Source organism: Sciurus vulgaris (assembly GCF_902686455.1).
Source record: "Sciurus vulgaris genome assembly, chromosome: 14".
In the NCBI taxonomy this organism is placed as follows: Eukaryota; Metazoa; Chordata; class Mammalia; order Rodentia; family Sciuridae; genus Sciurus; species Sciurus vulgaris.
In genome coordinates, this window is record NC_136475.1 from 92,337,677 (window position 1) to 92,352,391 (window position 14,715).

Below are 14,715 nucleotides of genomic sequence, written 5' to 3' on the forward strand. Positions count from 1 at the left end.
GTGGACAGGGGAAGCTCCAGGCCTCCACAGGGCACGGGAGGGCATGTTGAAACACAGTCCCCTTCATAAGAGCCATCTGGACCCAGCAGGTAATCTAATACACTTCCTCTTGTGCTGTGTATTCAGAATGACACCTGAAAGGGACGCTTCAACTTGGGAACTTACTGAAATGAGTGACCAGCATCTAGAAGGATGCTCTTCGCTAAATAATGGATGAAATAGGGGTGTTGGGATCCCTTGCCAGCAGCAGCCCGTGGTACAGTTGTACATGTCGGGTACTGAGGTAAGGCTGGATCGAGGGTTGGGACTGGGTGGAAGAAATGACCAGATGGATGAATGGGAGAAGAGAGGGAGGGAAGGAACAAAGTGCCCAGGGACCAGAAGGTGACCATGGCTGCCAGGATCAGCACTTCACTGTACTGTTTGTGGAGGAGGAAGGGAGACACAGAAGCGTGGGGGTCCACTCCACCCCCAAGGTTGGTGTGAAGGTTTGTTCAACAGAAGACATTTGAGCTTCAATGGATGTTGGAAGAGGCCTTTTTGGAGCTATCTGTGTGGGGGACAGAAACTTCTGGAAAGGAGGTTCCACAGATCCCTTCTCCCTGAAGGGGCTGCTCCACTCCCAGAAAGGAGACTGGAGACTGAAATTGCCATAAATCCCCCAGGGGAGGGGCCTCCAACCAAGAAGACAGGCAGGCCACTGGCCTACTATAAAAATAAAGAAATACAATTAAAAAAAATAATCAGTCAATGACACTTCTTAAAGATGGTAAGAGGGTGGCTGGACTTTATTCCAGAGGAGAACTGTCAAGACGGGCCCAGGACCAGTGTGATGGAACTCTGCAGTGGAGAGAGACTTGGCTCACACAAGCAGAATAAGGCAAGGTGAGAAGCCATAGCTCAGGAGCAGGGTGGTCCAGGTGAGCACTCAGAAAGTCACCAAGAGCATCAGGGCTCGGGGGTACGGCCTAAGTAGACCTAACAGGATTCTTGCTGAAGGCAGACAGAAGTCAGACATCATCTGGGGGTGATGGAGGATGAGAAGCCCAATTAGATGTGGAGGCCAGGTGATCAGATAATCAGGCCAGGCAGAGGTGGAGGGGGTGGGACTCTGGCTAGCCTGATTCGCAGGATGCTTGCTGCAATTGGACAGTGCAGGGATACACAGGGAGTCTGGAGGTCAGACCCAACTGGAAAGGAGTCCAGGAGCCTGAGGGGAGCTGGGGTGGACATCTCTGTCATCCCTCAGACCATCACCAAGGATCTCATGGCTCCTTCTGAGCCTCCAAATGCCTTTCATTTGCCTTCCCAGAAGCCTGCCCTCCTCTCCCCTTTCCTTGGTTAGGAGTTTAAACCCCTGCCACTTCTTAGCCTGTGAGCAAAACCTTGTCTTCGGGGGCTGATCTGTCTACTGTCAGTGAAGACTGCAGGCCCCCAACACTGAACCCAAGTGGGTAGAGAAAAGCTCTTCCTCCAGACCCTCTGATGTGCTGTTATGGAGGAAAGCCCAAGGACGCAAGGCCGGGGACGAGCCGAGCAGACCTCAGGGCTGACCACCCGGCCGGTGTGGAAGGGAAATCAGAATAGCCGCCACCATCTCCACTTTGGAGAAGGGGGACAGGCAGGCCATAAAGAAAAGCCATGAGGAAACCATGGCCCTAGTACACTGTTAGCCAGGCCGGGGACACGTGCCCTGATCCCTCCCTTCTCGTTCTCTGGATCCAGGGCATGTCGGTGAGAGGGCAGAGCCAGGGAGAAGGACTGGAGAGGGAGCGAGGACCTTCGCCAGCACAGGCACCTGGCCAGGGGCTGGGCAGGGGCTGCGTTCAGGAGAGCAAGAGGACACAGCACCCTGACGGCCTGCTCAGGGCCTGCTTTCTGGGTCATTCCACACCTTGGCCTTCTTAGCAAATCTCCAGCCAGCCATGATGAGCGTGATCGAGGGTGGCGCTGGTGCTTATGGGCTGGCTGTGGCAGCGAGGGGTGTTTGTCAGCTGGGTAGGGCCAGAGGCAGGTTCGCGCTGTGCAGTGAGACCCTGGCCAGGCCCCTCGAGAGAAGACCGCCGCAGCCCTTGTGTCCGCCTGTCCTCAACGCCAGCCACGGGAACCTTCTCTCCTGCCATTCGCTTTCACCTGCTCACTCTACGGACCTTCACCTGTTCAACTGACCATCATTTGTTGGCCCCTCGCTGTGGAGCAGGTGCTACCCCAGACCCAGGGAAACTGAGGCAAAGAAGATGGTCGGCATGGACACAGCGGAGGGGCAGCAGCATGGAGCGGGCCGGGAGGACACTGACGTGTGCTCTGTGCTCTGAGAGCCTCCGCACAGGTGTCACCAGCATCACACGGCTCCCGAGGGCACAGCTGTCATTCCTGTTCTCAGGACATTGCCGTCACGCTGACGTCGGCCCAGCAAGGTGTCGCAGCTTGTCCCTGTCACAGGTGGCATATTTGGACACACCCATCTCCTTACAGGGTCGGGGGTCACCCTCTTCCCTGCCGCCAGCCCTGGGAGGTACAAAAGCTGTCGGGGAGAGCCTGAGAGTAGACCAGAACCATTCTGAACAAGCCATGTTTGTGGAACACAAGCTGCGACTCAGCAGGTGTCCCCTTGAGGCCCAGAAATAGACGACAGACAACACTACCGACTCCCACGGCAGCAAGTGGGGCCTGGGCTCCTGTCCCGGCCTTACCACCTCCGGGCTGGGCACCTCAATTAGGCCTCAGTTTCTCCAGCTGTAAAGTGGGGTCATAATGGTTGCTTTCCAGGGGCAACATGGAGATTTAGAGGAGACAGGATGCCCAAGCCCCTCCCCCACTGGCCTCACACACACAGGGGCATCCAGTAGTCGTGATGCCCGACCCCCAACCCTGGGGCACAAGGCCCCATGCAGTGGCATCCTGGCTGGCATTTGCAGTTGGTCACTGAAGCCACCAGGGTCCAGTAGCTGACATGACTTTATAGGTTATTGGGAATCTGGGGAGGGTGGACAGCGGAGTCAGAGAGCAGGGTCCAGAAGGGCCACAGAGCTTCCGCTCAGCCTGCAGCCTGGCCCACAGCTGGCTCTTGATTTTCACACACACACACACACACACACACGCACACACTCAGCTCTGGAAGGCCCAGTTAATTGAGTCACTTTAATCAATTAGATAAAGTATAAAATAACTGTTCAGCTCTGGTCAGGAAATGGGGCCAGTGGTCTCTATGGAAAGGCATTAAGACGGGACGACGTACGCCTCACAGGTGGGCCGCCAGAGGCTGCTGTCGGGAGGCTGTGTTGGAGAGGGAGCCATCTGCTCCACACCACGAGGCCAAACCCAAAGGCGAAAGAGCCTTCCAAACCCTGTGAGACCCAGCCAACTGCTGGGCGCTGCTGTCCAGTCCCCAGGGCAGCTGGCTGCCCCTCCCAGCCAGCCACCTCCATCTGCACGGCTGGAAGGCTCCCCTACCCCAACTCCAGACCTGCTTCCCTGCGGCCCCCACCTACCCAGCAAACGGGGCGTGAGAAATCGCAGTCACAATAGGCCGTGTGCACAGGGCACAGAGAGCAACCCATACTCCCCAGGCTTGGTGCTCACCAGAGAACCAGGGGCACCTCTTCCAGAACAGGCCTTCTGGTTTCAAAGGCAGTGGCAGGGTCTCTGGAGGAAGAACTCTTCCCAGGGCTCCACCATTTGCATGTGCTGTGTTTCTTGTTCATCCCTCACCCGGGTCACCTGGAGAGGAAAATAGCGGAAATGGTGGCGAACGCCTACAGAGCTTTTGGGGGGCGGGGTACCAGGAATTGGACCCAGGGGAGCTCGACCACTGGGCCACATCCCCAGCGCTTTTGATCTTTTATTTAGAGACAGTGTCTCTCTGAGTTGCTGAGGCTGGCTCTGAACTTGGGATCCTCCTGCCTCAGCCTCCCGAGGTGCTGGGATTGCAGGCGAGCACTGCGGCCCAGAGCGTGTTCAATTCCATTATTTCATGGGGCTTTATGTCACCTCCCTCCTGTCCAGAATGAGCAGCTGGAGCCTGCTTAGAAACAGTCAGTCCTGGGTCATTAGAAGTGGCCCTGCGTCGTGCCCTCCCCTTGACTTGGCTTGGCGTTCTTCCCACACAGGACGCCAGTCCCAGGAGGCAGGCCAGTCCTGAGGAGGCCCCCGCATGAGCAGTCCTGAGCAGCTCCGCCACACTTGGGGAAGTCCGCCCCATAGGGCTCAGGGAACGCCATCCTTGGGGACACGTGGATGGCGTTCCCGAACGCCCTGCAAGCGCTGGGGTTGGGCAGCTAAGAGCAGTCGGGGGTGCCCCCCTATGGGCAGAGCTTGAAACCTGTTCAAGGAGCCATCGGAGCCAAGGGTGGAGCCGACTGAAACAGCCTCCCCTTGACGGCCAGCGGCATGGGCGGCAGCTTGACCCCTGTCCTGGCTGAAGAAGCCAGCCTGGCCAAGCAGCCTCACATCCCAGGGGACAGCTGGGGACAGGGGGGCCCAGGCTCCTCAGATCAGACCAGGGCCACTCGGGGCTGGGGTCTCTGGCCACACAGGCACCACCATCACCCCCTGCATTTGCACGCAGCCTGAGTTGGCGTCAGCTAACCAGGGGTGGGAGCCACACTGGCTGGCAACTGGGGCAGCTGGAGTTAGACCAGTCCAAATGGATGCCACATGCCCCTGCCAGTGGGTGCTGACTGACCTGAGCCCGGACACCCTCATTCCAGCCACGGGGTGGGTTCCACTCGCGTCCCTGCTAGCTCATCTAGTGGGCCGGAGCCACTCAGTCACTCTGACGGTGACGACCGTGCTGCCAGGCCCTGTGCCGAGGCTTCCGAGTGTGTCAGTGAGTCTGGCCCTCACTCAGAAGCAGGAGTGAGCGCCATCTCTGCGCTCCACGCAGGAGCCGAAGAAAGATGGTCCTCACCCCGTGGGCGCGCTGCGTTCTGGTGTCCACAGCCTGGCTCTCACAGGCCGCTCCCTTCAAAGCGGATCAAGACTAGCACACCCTGGCCCACAGGAAGACACACTCCCTCGAGGACACGTCTACCCAACACACACTCACTCAGACACACGCACACACTTGCATACATGCATGCATTAACACACTCACACACCCATACACTCACACTCACATAACTCATACACACACGCACACACTCAAACTCACACACATGTATACTCTCTCACACATACATATTCATACATGCACACACACTCATATTCACACTCACACACAAACACATGCGCTTACACATTCATGCATTCATATACACACAATCACACTGTCACACACATACTTCTTGTATTCATACACATACACTAGTGCATACTCTAACACACTCATACATACACTTACACACAGAAATAAACACATATAAGTGTCACATTCACCCACAAAAGCTCATGTACTCAGACACAATCACATACACACTCACACTCACGCATTCACACTCACAATGCACCATCTCACACTCATACACACAATCATACACTCATAAATACACATGCTCACACATTCACACTCCTTCACATAAGCTCACACACATGCACTCACACACTCACGCTCATTCTTATGTATACTCACACTCCTACACGCATGCACACTCACATACACTCCTGCACACACTCTCACATGCATGCACATACACACACTCACTCACACACACTCTGGTGGCTGGGAAGTGGACTCATGAGGACCCTCTTCCTGAAGCCACAGAAAGGACAGGGGGCGTGGATCACCTGCATGGTGGCAGTTGGGGCACGGTGCCAGAGTGGATCTGGCTAGGAAGGTGAGGCAGAGGCTGAGGGGCGTCCCTAACGTCTCGGAGCTAAGAACAGGCAAGGCTGAGCTCTGGACTCCCACCTCTCCGACCTGGAAGTCTGAGAGGCACGTTGGAATTAGAATTTTCCTCTTGTCCGGGCAGAAAACAGGTGGCAGAGGAGAGCGGCTGGACTTGCGCTGCGGCCTCGCGCTGCAGCCTCTCCCCCAGGCCTCCCCGCCCCAGCTCTGCCCTGGACCCCCAGCTTCCTGCAGGCGGTGGGCTGCCTCCGCTTGCTCTGCACGGAGCTCACTGGGCAGACTCAGGACCTGAGACCCGGGGCTACTGACGTACCCAAGGTCACAGGGTCAGAGCCCAAGCCTGGGGCGAGCACCCCACTCTCCCTGTCCCGCCCCAGCCTCTGCTCCCAGCGCAGGCACCCACCCCGAGCCAGGCTCCGCGTGGGTGGTGGGTGCAACCAGCCCCTGGAAGCAGCTGCAGACGCCCCATTTTCCCTCTCTCGCCGCTGCTGCCCTTTGGTTCGCGGGCTCGCACCCCCTCCTGCAGCCAAGAGCTAATTGTCCTGATTTCCTTCTAAGAGAGCCTCTCCAATCGCCTTTGCAGACACAATTAGGCAGGTTCAGCTTGACTTTCACACTCCAGCTCCGAGAAATCACATCAGCCAGGAAGCGGAGCCCCTCCGAGTCCTCCAAGAGCTGCTTTGTGTAGTGAACAAAGCACACGCATAATTACCTGCGAGCTGATGAGCTCCGGTTGCCGGTTGCCGGAAGCTGCCCACCCCTGCCTGGCACCCCAATCAGCAGCAGCTCCTTTTGGCAGCAGTGAGCCCAGCTGAGGCTTCTGCTGTCTCTGGGACATGCTATAGGGTGGCAATGCCCCAGAGACTGCTGGTCAGTCCTGACCAGCTTCCCCACGGACCACTAGTCACTGCCTAGAGTATGCAGTCATGAACTGCTGGTGCCAGCCACACTGTGAAGATGGAGTGCCCAAGGCTCAGAGAGGCAAGGTGCACTGCCCACAGCCACACAGCAAGTTCAGGTTCAGGCTGAAGCCAACTGGAAACCAAGTCTCCCAGCAGGGGATCTTGCCTAGGATGGACCGTGCAGTCATTTTGGCCAAGATGGTAAGGACTCTCAGCCCCTGCGGGTGGATTTCTCCTGCTGGGTGGACCATATTGTCAGCAGGCTGAAAAGAGTGGGCCCTATAGTTTTTCTGGGGACAGAGAAAAAAGAGGTCCTTTATTTCACTTGGAAAAACCAGGGCCCAGATGTCACATGGCCAAAATATGGTAGAGTTAAAGCATGTCATGAGGCTGATTCCTGGGCCAGAGCTCATAATTAATATCACTAAACTCTCCACCAAAATGCTGCATCTGGAATCCCGAGACAGCATTTTGATGGACCGAGAGGTTGACATGGTAGGCAGGCAACCCCAGAACATTCTAGTAATCCACACATTCGGAACGAGGTTTGCACCTTGTGGGAGAAGCCAGGTGCTTCCTCTGCTGTAACCTGGTGCCACCACAGCTCCGTACGCCTGGGCAGGCCCTCCAACTCACGGCCCCTTGGTCTGCCTGTCTGGAGAATAAAGGCAGCGCCGCACCCGGCAGGGCTGTGGAGCCACGGAGGGAGGCCATGCTCACGGGGTGCACCTGCAGAGGAACACTGCTCTTGCAGGTCTGCCCAACCATTTCCTGCAATATCAAAGTGAAAGCGTTGGACCCTGTGCTAATAAAGAGCCACCAGCCTGGGATGGAGCCAAGCTTGGTGCCATGCGGCCCAGGCCCTGCATCCTGGCTGAGCCCGAATCTTGACAGCTAGTTGGGTAACACTTCCAAAGAGGAGTGGGGAGAGGCTGAGGCCGGGCTGGCTGGGGAACGGCTGTCCGCAGTGGGCAGTCCAGCTGATGAAGGCCCAGAAGCAGAGGCCACCAGTGTCTGCTGAGCCTGGGATGGCTGGCAGCGGTGGGCTGTGCAGGTGGTCCTGGGACAGAGGCTGAGGAGTGAGGGAATGTAGGAAGGAAGGGGGGGCCGGGCACCAGGGAACTGCCCTGTCTGGGCCTCTGTGAGGAGCCTCGGCAGCCCTCTGATGAAACTCTACCGGATTTCGGTGAGCTTCCACTGAGCACCCTCTCTGGGTGGGCAGTGGGGACCCCAGGATTGGACAGACACTGGCCCTGCTCCTTGTCAGGGAGAGAGATGCTGTCAGCCCAGAACGTGTTTGGGGTTTGGCATAAAAAGCTGGGGAACAAGAAGATGGAAAGATGTCTCCAAGGCAACCAGGGAAGCTTCCTGGAAGGGAGCAGCTTGGATGGAACTAGACCCAGGATGGGAATCAGACACAGGGCGGACGCTGAGAAGCACTGTCAGCCAAGGGGAGAGGCCCTGGAAGAGCCGAGGGACTCAGCAGGGGACCAGAGGCTGAAGGCAGGAATCAATGAAGCGCCAAGTGCTCCTGTCATCCTCTGGGACCGTTCTGCCGCAGGGTCCCTTGTTTATCATCTCCGTACCCAGAGTGCCCGGTGACCACCACCGAAGCCCTTGAACCGAGGGGGCCTTGGCTCGGTAGGAAATGGCTCGTATCGCTAGAGAACACAGACCTCTTTGGGAATGTCACCCACCCCCACCTCTCCTCTCAGTGCCAGATTTAAATGAAGTTTGGGGCAGATTTGGTCTCCATTCGAAGCTGACAAGAGTGTGATGTCAACAGCTAATTCGAGGGAGAAGTCATCCACAGACCCATCTCCTGGGCTGCCTGACTGGCCCCCACTGGACCCCAGGGTACTGTTTTCATAGCTAGTTGGTTCTCTGAGGGTGAAGTGCTGGAGGGAGATCCTCTGGGCCTGCCCACTTGGGGTCAAGGTCAATGTCAGCCTCTGCTTGGCCCCAGTTGAGCAGCTGAACACTGAGCCATCCTGGCTGGGAGTGACCAGGCTGCCTCGGGACAGCCTTGGCCCACCATGCCAAGCTGGCTGTCATTTGAATTTAAATGAACGTAATGAGTTCAAGAGGCCCTACTACTCCAGACACAGAAAATGAAACTGGTGAGCCAGACCACTGCAATTGTATGGAATCTCATCCTCAAGCGGGGCAGCCGGGGAGGAAGGGCACCCAGGTCCAGGCAGACCAGAACCGAGCTGTTCAATCACCCTCCAGGATGAAGGACCTAAACCTAATGGTCTCGAGAAGACAGGGATGGCCCAGGGACCAGCCCCTCACCCTCGGCTGCTCAGGAGGAGCACAGCAAGGCCGAGTCTGCTAAGTCTCCAAGGCAGGCAGCGCCAGGTGGCGGAAACGATGCCTTCGCAGGACAGAGCTGTTCAGGTTCAAATCCCATCAGGCCACTTACAAGCCGTGTGGGCTCAGGCCATAAGAGCAGACAGAAGTTCCGAGCCGTTCCTGTCCAGGATCACCCTGATGCTCTCCCGGGCTGTGCGGCCCTCGCAGCCTCTGGACACCCCACCTTACCCAGTCGACAGGTGGGTGAGCTGAGGCCAGGAAAGCTAAACAGCCTGGATTCTCCAAGATTTCCTTTTTTTCTCCTCTTTTCTTATCTCATCTATAAAATCAAGATAATACGCCCCACGGTGAAGGACCATGACCAGGACTGGTGTGCAACGTGCAGGAAAACGGCCATCACAGGTGGACACGCACAGGGCTCTTTCCAGAAGCACATTCGGTCATTCACTCGCCACCCTTTTGTTCTCTCCTTTATTTATTCATTCATTAATTCATTCACTCATTCATTGAAAAAAAAAAAAAAAAAACAGGCCAGCCATGATGCCCCAGATTCCAACCTTAGGCACCTAAGGTCCCGTCAAAACACATTTAGGGCACCTTGGTCCCCACAAGCTCAGTTCCTGCAGGGCAGGGCTGGTTCCAGAGAAGATAGAGCAGTCACTACCTCCTCAAATAGGACCATTCGTAATTCTAAAAATGGAAATGCCACAACGTCAATCGGGTGGAATGGACAAACTGCCGCATGTTGGTGTGAGGGAGGACTCTGTGCCCGAGCTCCACACCGCAGCACGGTGGCCTCACGCACAGTGAGCTGAGGCCCAAGCCAAAGAGCACATCCTCTGTGCTTGCATTTTTATAAAATAGAAGGCCAGGCTGGGTTCCTCTCTGGCATGGGAGCCGGCACCTTAGCAGGTCAGGTCAGGACTGGGGCCCAGGTGGGACCTCCCAGGTGGTGACGTCCTCCTTCTCCTCTGGTGAGTTGACGCACAAGTGCACTCACTTCAAGGAACGGAATTCTATGGCATGTACACTTTTTTGATTTGTGATATCTGGCTGAGGAAACTGTCTACTGGACAGCCCTGGGGGGGTGCGTCATAGACAGTGAGATATTGTGCGTGGCGGCGGGAGGCCAAGAGGCCAGTGAGACGCAGGAGCCAGCGACAGGGAAGAGAGGTGAGGGCCAAGCCTGGCACATGGAGGTCAGGAGGGGAGAGGACACAGAAGAGGGGACAGAGCAGGGGAAGGAACAGGCAGTCTGGTGGGAACCAGGGAAGGGTGGGTCCGAGGCCACAGAAGCAGCCAGGAGCACATGCTTCTGAGAGCCAAAGAAGATGGGGACTGAGGACCCACCTTTGGTTCCAGCAACATGAAGCACATTTTGAGGACAAAAACAGGGGACAGAAGCCACATTGAGGCTGGCTGAGGAGAAGAGATGAGGAAGGGAATAAGAGCCCCTGAATCCTGCTCATGCTTCCAACCAATTCATGCCACCATCTCCAAGAGGGCTTCCTGATGACAGACCCCTTCACTTTATGGCCATTGCCCATGTGGTTGACTCCCGCCCATGTGAACTTCCCAGGGCAGGGACCTCCACCACTACATCCTGGCACGTAGTAGGCACTTTAGAAATCTTAGCTCTCTAGCCAGGAGTGGCGGTGCTCACCTGTAATCCCAGCTCCTCGGGAGGCTGAGACAGGAGAAACGCAAGTTCAAGGTCAACCTGAACACTTAGTGAGACCCCCATCCCAGAATTAAAAAGAAGGGCTGGGGATGTGGCTCAGTGGTCAAGCACTCCTGGGTTCCATCCCCAGGACCAAAAAAAGAAATCTTAGCTCTTCCTCTCTTCAAAGATCCCAGCAGGGGGCTGGGGGATAGCTCAGTTGGTAGAGTGCTCACTCTCGTAAGCACAAGGCCCTGGGTTCAATCCCCAGCACCACAAAAAAAAAAAAAAAAGATCCCAGCAGGAAATTCTGTCCTCCCTAGAACTCTGTTCCCCAGGTAATAAATCTCCTGCCAAACAACAGTTGCTACTGTATTTCTGTGCAAAGGTTATTAGCATAATGATGGAACTTAAATATTGCATTAATTTGGTTGCAATTCTTTTCTATTGTCACAGTTATTAGCTCAGTGATTGCAGTTTTGTTTTAATCTAATTTAGTTCTTTGTGCTTTATGTCTGGACTTACAGAAACAGTGTAGTCCAGAATTGCATTTCAGAACAGACCTGAATATTGAATTCATGGTCATCCAGTAGGTTACAGATCAGGCAAACCAGAGAAGGTGCCAGGTCTCCCCTACCTGGCCTCACTCAGTCCCAAGATCTCACTGCCCTGGGTCTCCCAGGCCAGCCTCCCTCTTCTCCCTGGAAAAGATTTCTTCCTCAGGTCACCCTAGGATAAGCCAAGCAGATGTGCTTGGGGTGGCACGAGCGGGGAGAAGGGTGTCGTGAACTAAGAGATCACCAGCCCTAGGTGTTGATATGGAAGCTTTGCTTGGAAGCCATTTTACAGATGAGGAAATGATGGCTCTGAGGTTCAGCAACTTGCCCAGAAAAGGAAAACTAGCAGAGGAAGAGTGGAACGGAAGAGCCTGGCCCAGAACCCACACCAGACTTCTTTGTGGACCTGACTAGCCCTGAAGCGACTCCCTTCTGGAGAAAATGCCAGGCACAGCAGGTGGCAGAGGGGTGACAGCCAGGTAGGACCAGCGCTCTCTGCCCTCCCACAGGCAGCCCAGTTGTCTACCCCACCCCAGCCCCTCTGGACCCCATCTGGCTTGTCTCTCTGCCCCTCACAACGCTTAGGCCAATGCCCTGCACGTAGCAGAGGCCTCAAAACGTGGTAGGACAGAAGCACAGGTGCAGACAAAGGATGGGCCTGGTCCCTGGAGGCACGTGGTTTCGCACACTGAGGGGAGAGCTTAGGTGCTGTGGTCTGGACATGGGGTGCCCCTAGAGCTCCTGTGTTAATGCAGGAAGAAGGTTCAGAGGCAAAATGGCTGGACTGTGAGAGCTGTGACCTAATTGCCCCATCCTGGCTTGAATGGACTGACTGGGTGGTAGCTGTGCAGGCAGGTGGCGCTGGAGGAAGAGGGAGGTCATTGGGAGCAAGCCTGGAAGGGTGCATCTTCCCTGTGGCCCCTTCTCTTTCTCTCTCCTTCCTGGCTGCCATGTACTGGACAGCTCTCCTCCGCCATGATGAACTGTCTCACCTTGGGCCCAGAGCAACGGATCGGCCGACGACAGACTAAATTTCCGAAACCATGATCCAAGACAAACTTTCCTCTGCCAACTTGTTCTTGTCAGGTGTCTTGGTCACAGTGACAAAACTGACTGACACACTAGGTCTTCCTCCCCCTGTCTTCCCCAGCCCTGGCCCAGGCTGTGAGGGCTGATGAAAGCTTGATGGCTTGAGCTCACCTAGCTTTTCACCTCTGCTCCTCACAGGCTTTGCACTGGAACTGAGCTGCAGATGGCTGAAGGTGGCTGGTGTCCTGCAGGAGGCCTCAGCATTCACGCCTCAGTGACCTCACTCAGAAACCCACTGCTGTGCCAGAACCAGCACCTGGATTAGCTTGTAGGGAAGAGTCACATTAGACAAGGTTTGTACGGCTGATGCATAAACCAGAGGCCATTTTTTTTCATTGACAATGAAAATGGAAATGTGATAAACACCGAACTACTTTCTCTCAGACAAGAGGTCCTCCTTTGCCTGCGGTCCTAGATCTCTTTCTGGACAGGGTCACAGGGGCTGAGTGCCCCAAGGCACCAGGTACAGTGCTGCCACCTGGCCTCGGGTGGGCCTCCTCGCGGCTTCCGGCCATGGTTTAGGCTGTCCCAGTCCCACACCAGAGACTCAGGCTCCGTCTCCCACCCCTGCGGCCACCGACACTGCCCATTCCCGTCTTGCTTCTCTTGCACTGTAGAAGGAAAATGGAACCGAGCTCCTCCTCACATGCTTACCTTCATACATACGTAGCCACACTCTGCTTAACGTTTGGGGAAATCCGAGCACAGTTGCGGGCTGAGCACAGAGGCTGCCTCCTTCAGCATCCACTCCAACAGCTAGAACAGCCCTTGCACGTGGTCCAAGTTCAATAAAGAAGGAACAAATGGAGGAATGTGAGGTGGCGTCTCTCTCCCTGCAGGGAGCCCTTTCCCAGGGCAATAGACCCCAAGTGCTGTCCCTGGCTCTCCAGGTGACCCATAAGTGCCAGATCCCAGAGTCTGCACAGCTGTCCACACAGAGTACCCCACTGACCACACCTCCTCCCTTGCTCCCAGGTGCGGAGCCGCTACATAACTAGGGGCTACATAACCAGGCGATGTGGCCTTTCTGTGGTCCCTCGCTGACCAAAACCTATGCAGCACATGACTACATATGTATGAAGAAGATGCCAGCTGGGGCTGGGGTTGTGGCTCAGTGGTAGAGCACTCACCTGGCGTGTGTGATGAACTGGGTTCCATCCTCAACACAGCATATAAATAAAATAAAGGTCCATGGACAACTAAAAAAAATTAAAAAAAAAAAATACCAGATGCCATTTGTCATGAGGGAAATGTTGGTGAAGAGCACAGGGGGATACACTAGCCACATGCCAGGACAGCCGGGACATAGAAGACAGATTGCTGGCAGGGACGAGGGGTGACTGGACTCTCAGGCTACCCTCACGAGCTGCCAGCAGGCAAAGTGGTTTAATCACTCTGGAAGAGAGTTTGGCAGTTTCTTACAAAGGGAAAGATACACCTACCACACTCCTACTTATTGACCCAAGAGGAATAAAAGCATATGTCCATGCAAAACTCCCAGGAGTGTCCATAGCAGCCAAGAACTGGAAACAACCCAGTGTCCATCCACAGGTGGATACATAAACAAACCATGGTACCCTGTATACTGACATGCAAGACAGCAATAGAAGGGCGAGCCGTCTGTTACCCGCGACAGCTGGATGTGTTTCAGGATAGTCAGGGTAAGTGGTGGAGGCCAGAGGAAAACACACTGCAAGATTCTTTCGATACAGGACTCTCGAAAACGCAAACTAATCTACATGACAGAAAGTGGGTCAGCAGTCACCTAACACTGGGGCAGAGGTTAGAGCTCAAAGAAACGGGGGTGTGGGAGCAGCCAGTGGAGATGTGCAGTCGCTCCCTGGGGCTGGGTGAACACGGGTCAAAACTTGCAGATACGGCACATTTGCTATGGTTTGGATGTGGCCGTCCCGAGGGTCACGTGCTGGGAGTTTGGTTCTCAGTGTGGCAATGTTGGGAACAGGACCTTAAAGAGTTGGGGGTCTAACAGGAGTCCTAAGATCAACGGGGTTCTGCCTGCAAAGGAACAGTGGAACCCCAGCCTCTCTGCTGTTTTACAGTGGGACCTCTTCCTCCCCCATCTTCCAGGGTGCCCTTGCCAGAGCCTGCAATGCTGTTTAGACTTTTAGCCTCGAAAGTTGTAAACTAAATAAACCTCTTTTTTTTTATAAAAGGCCTTCCTTGGGCATTTTGATATAGTAAAAAAAGAAAACAAAACCAAAAAAAACTCTAACACAACATTAGACAGGGACCATTTACTGTATGTCATTTACACCTTGACAAATCTGGAGAAAGAAATTAGAGAGAGAGAGAGAGAGAGAGAGAGAGAGAGAGAGAGAGAGAGAGAGAGAGAGAGAGAGAGAGAGAGAGAGAGAGAGACCCCAAAATAATGAGAAAGTGAAACAG

The 14,715-nt window shown here is 55.1% G+C and overlaps 1 long non-coding RNA gene across 1 annotated transcript in view; it reads right to left on the reverse strand.

The window, feature by feature from the left end:
- LOC306644520 overlaps positions 1-13,426 on the reverse strand; it is a 33,830-nt gene extending 20,404 nt beyond the window's left edge. Inside the window, exons 1-2 of the long non-coding RNA XR_013759409.1 lie at positions 12,964-13,426; positions 3,583-3,720 (exon numbers count right to left, since the gene is read on the reverse strand). This is a non-coding gene — a long non-coding RNA (uncharacterized lncRNA). The remainder of the gene's footprint in view (positions 1-3,582; positions 3,721-12,963) is intronic.
- Between the last annotated feature and the right edge of the window lie 1,289 nt (positions 13,427-14,715).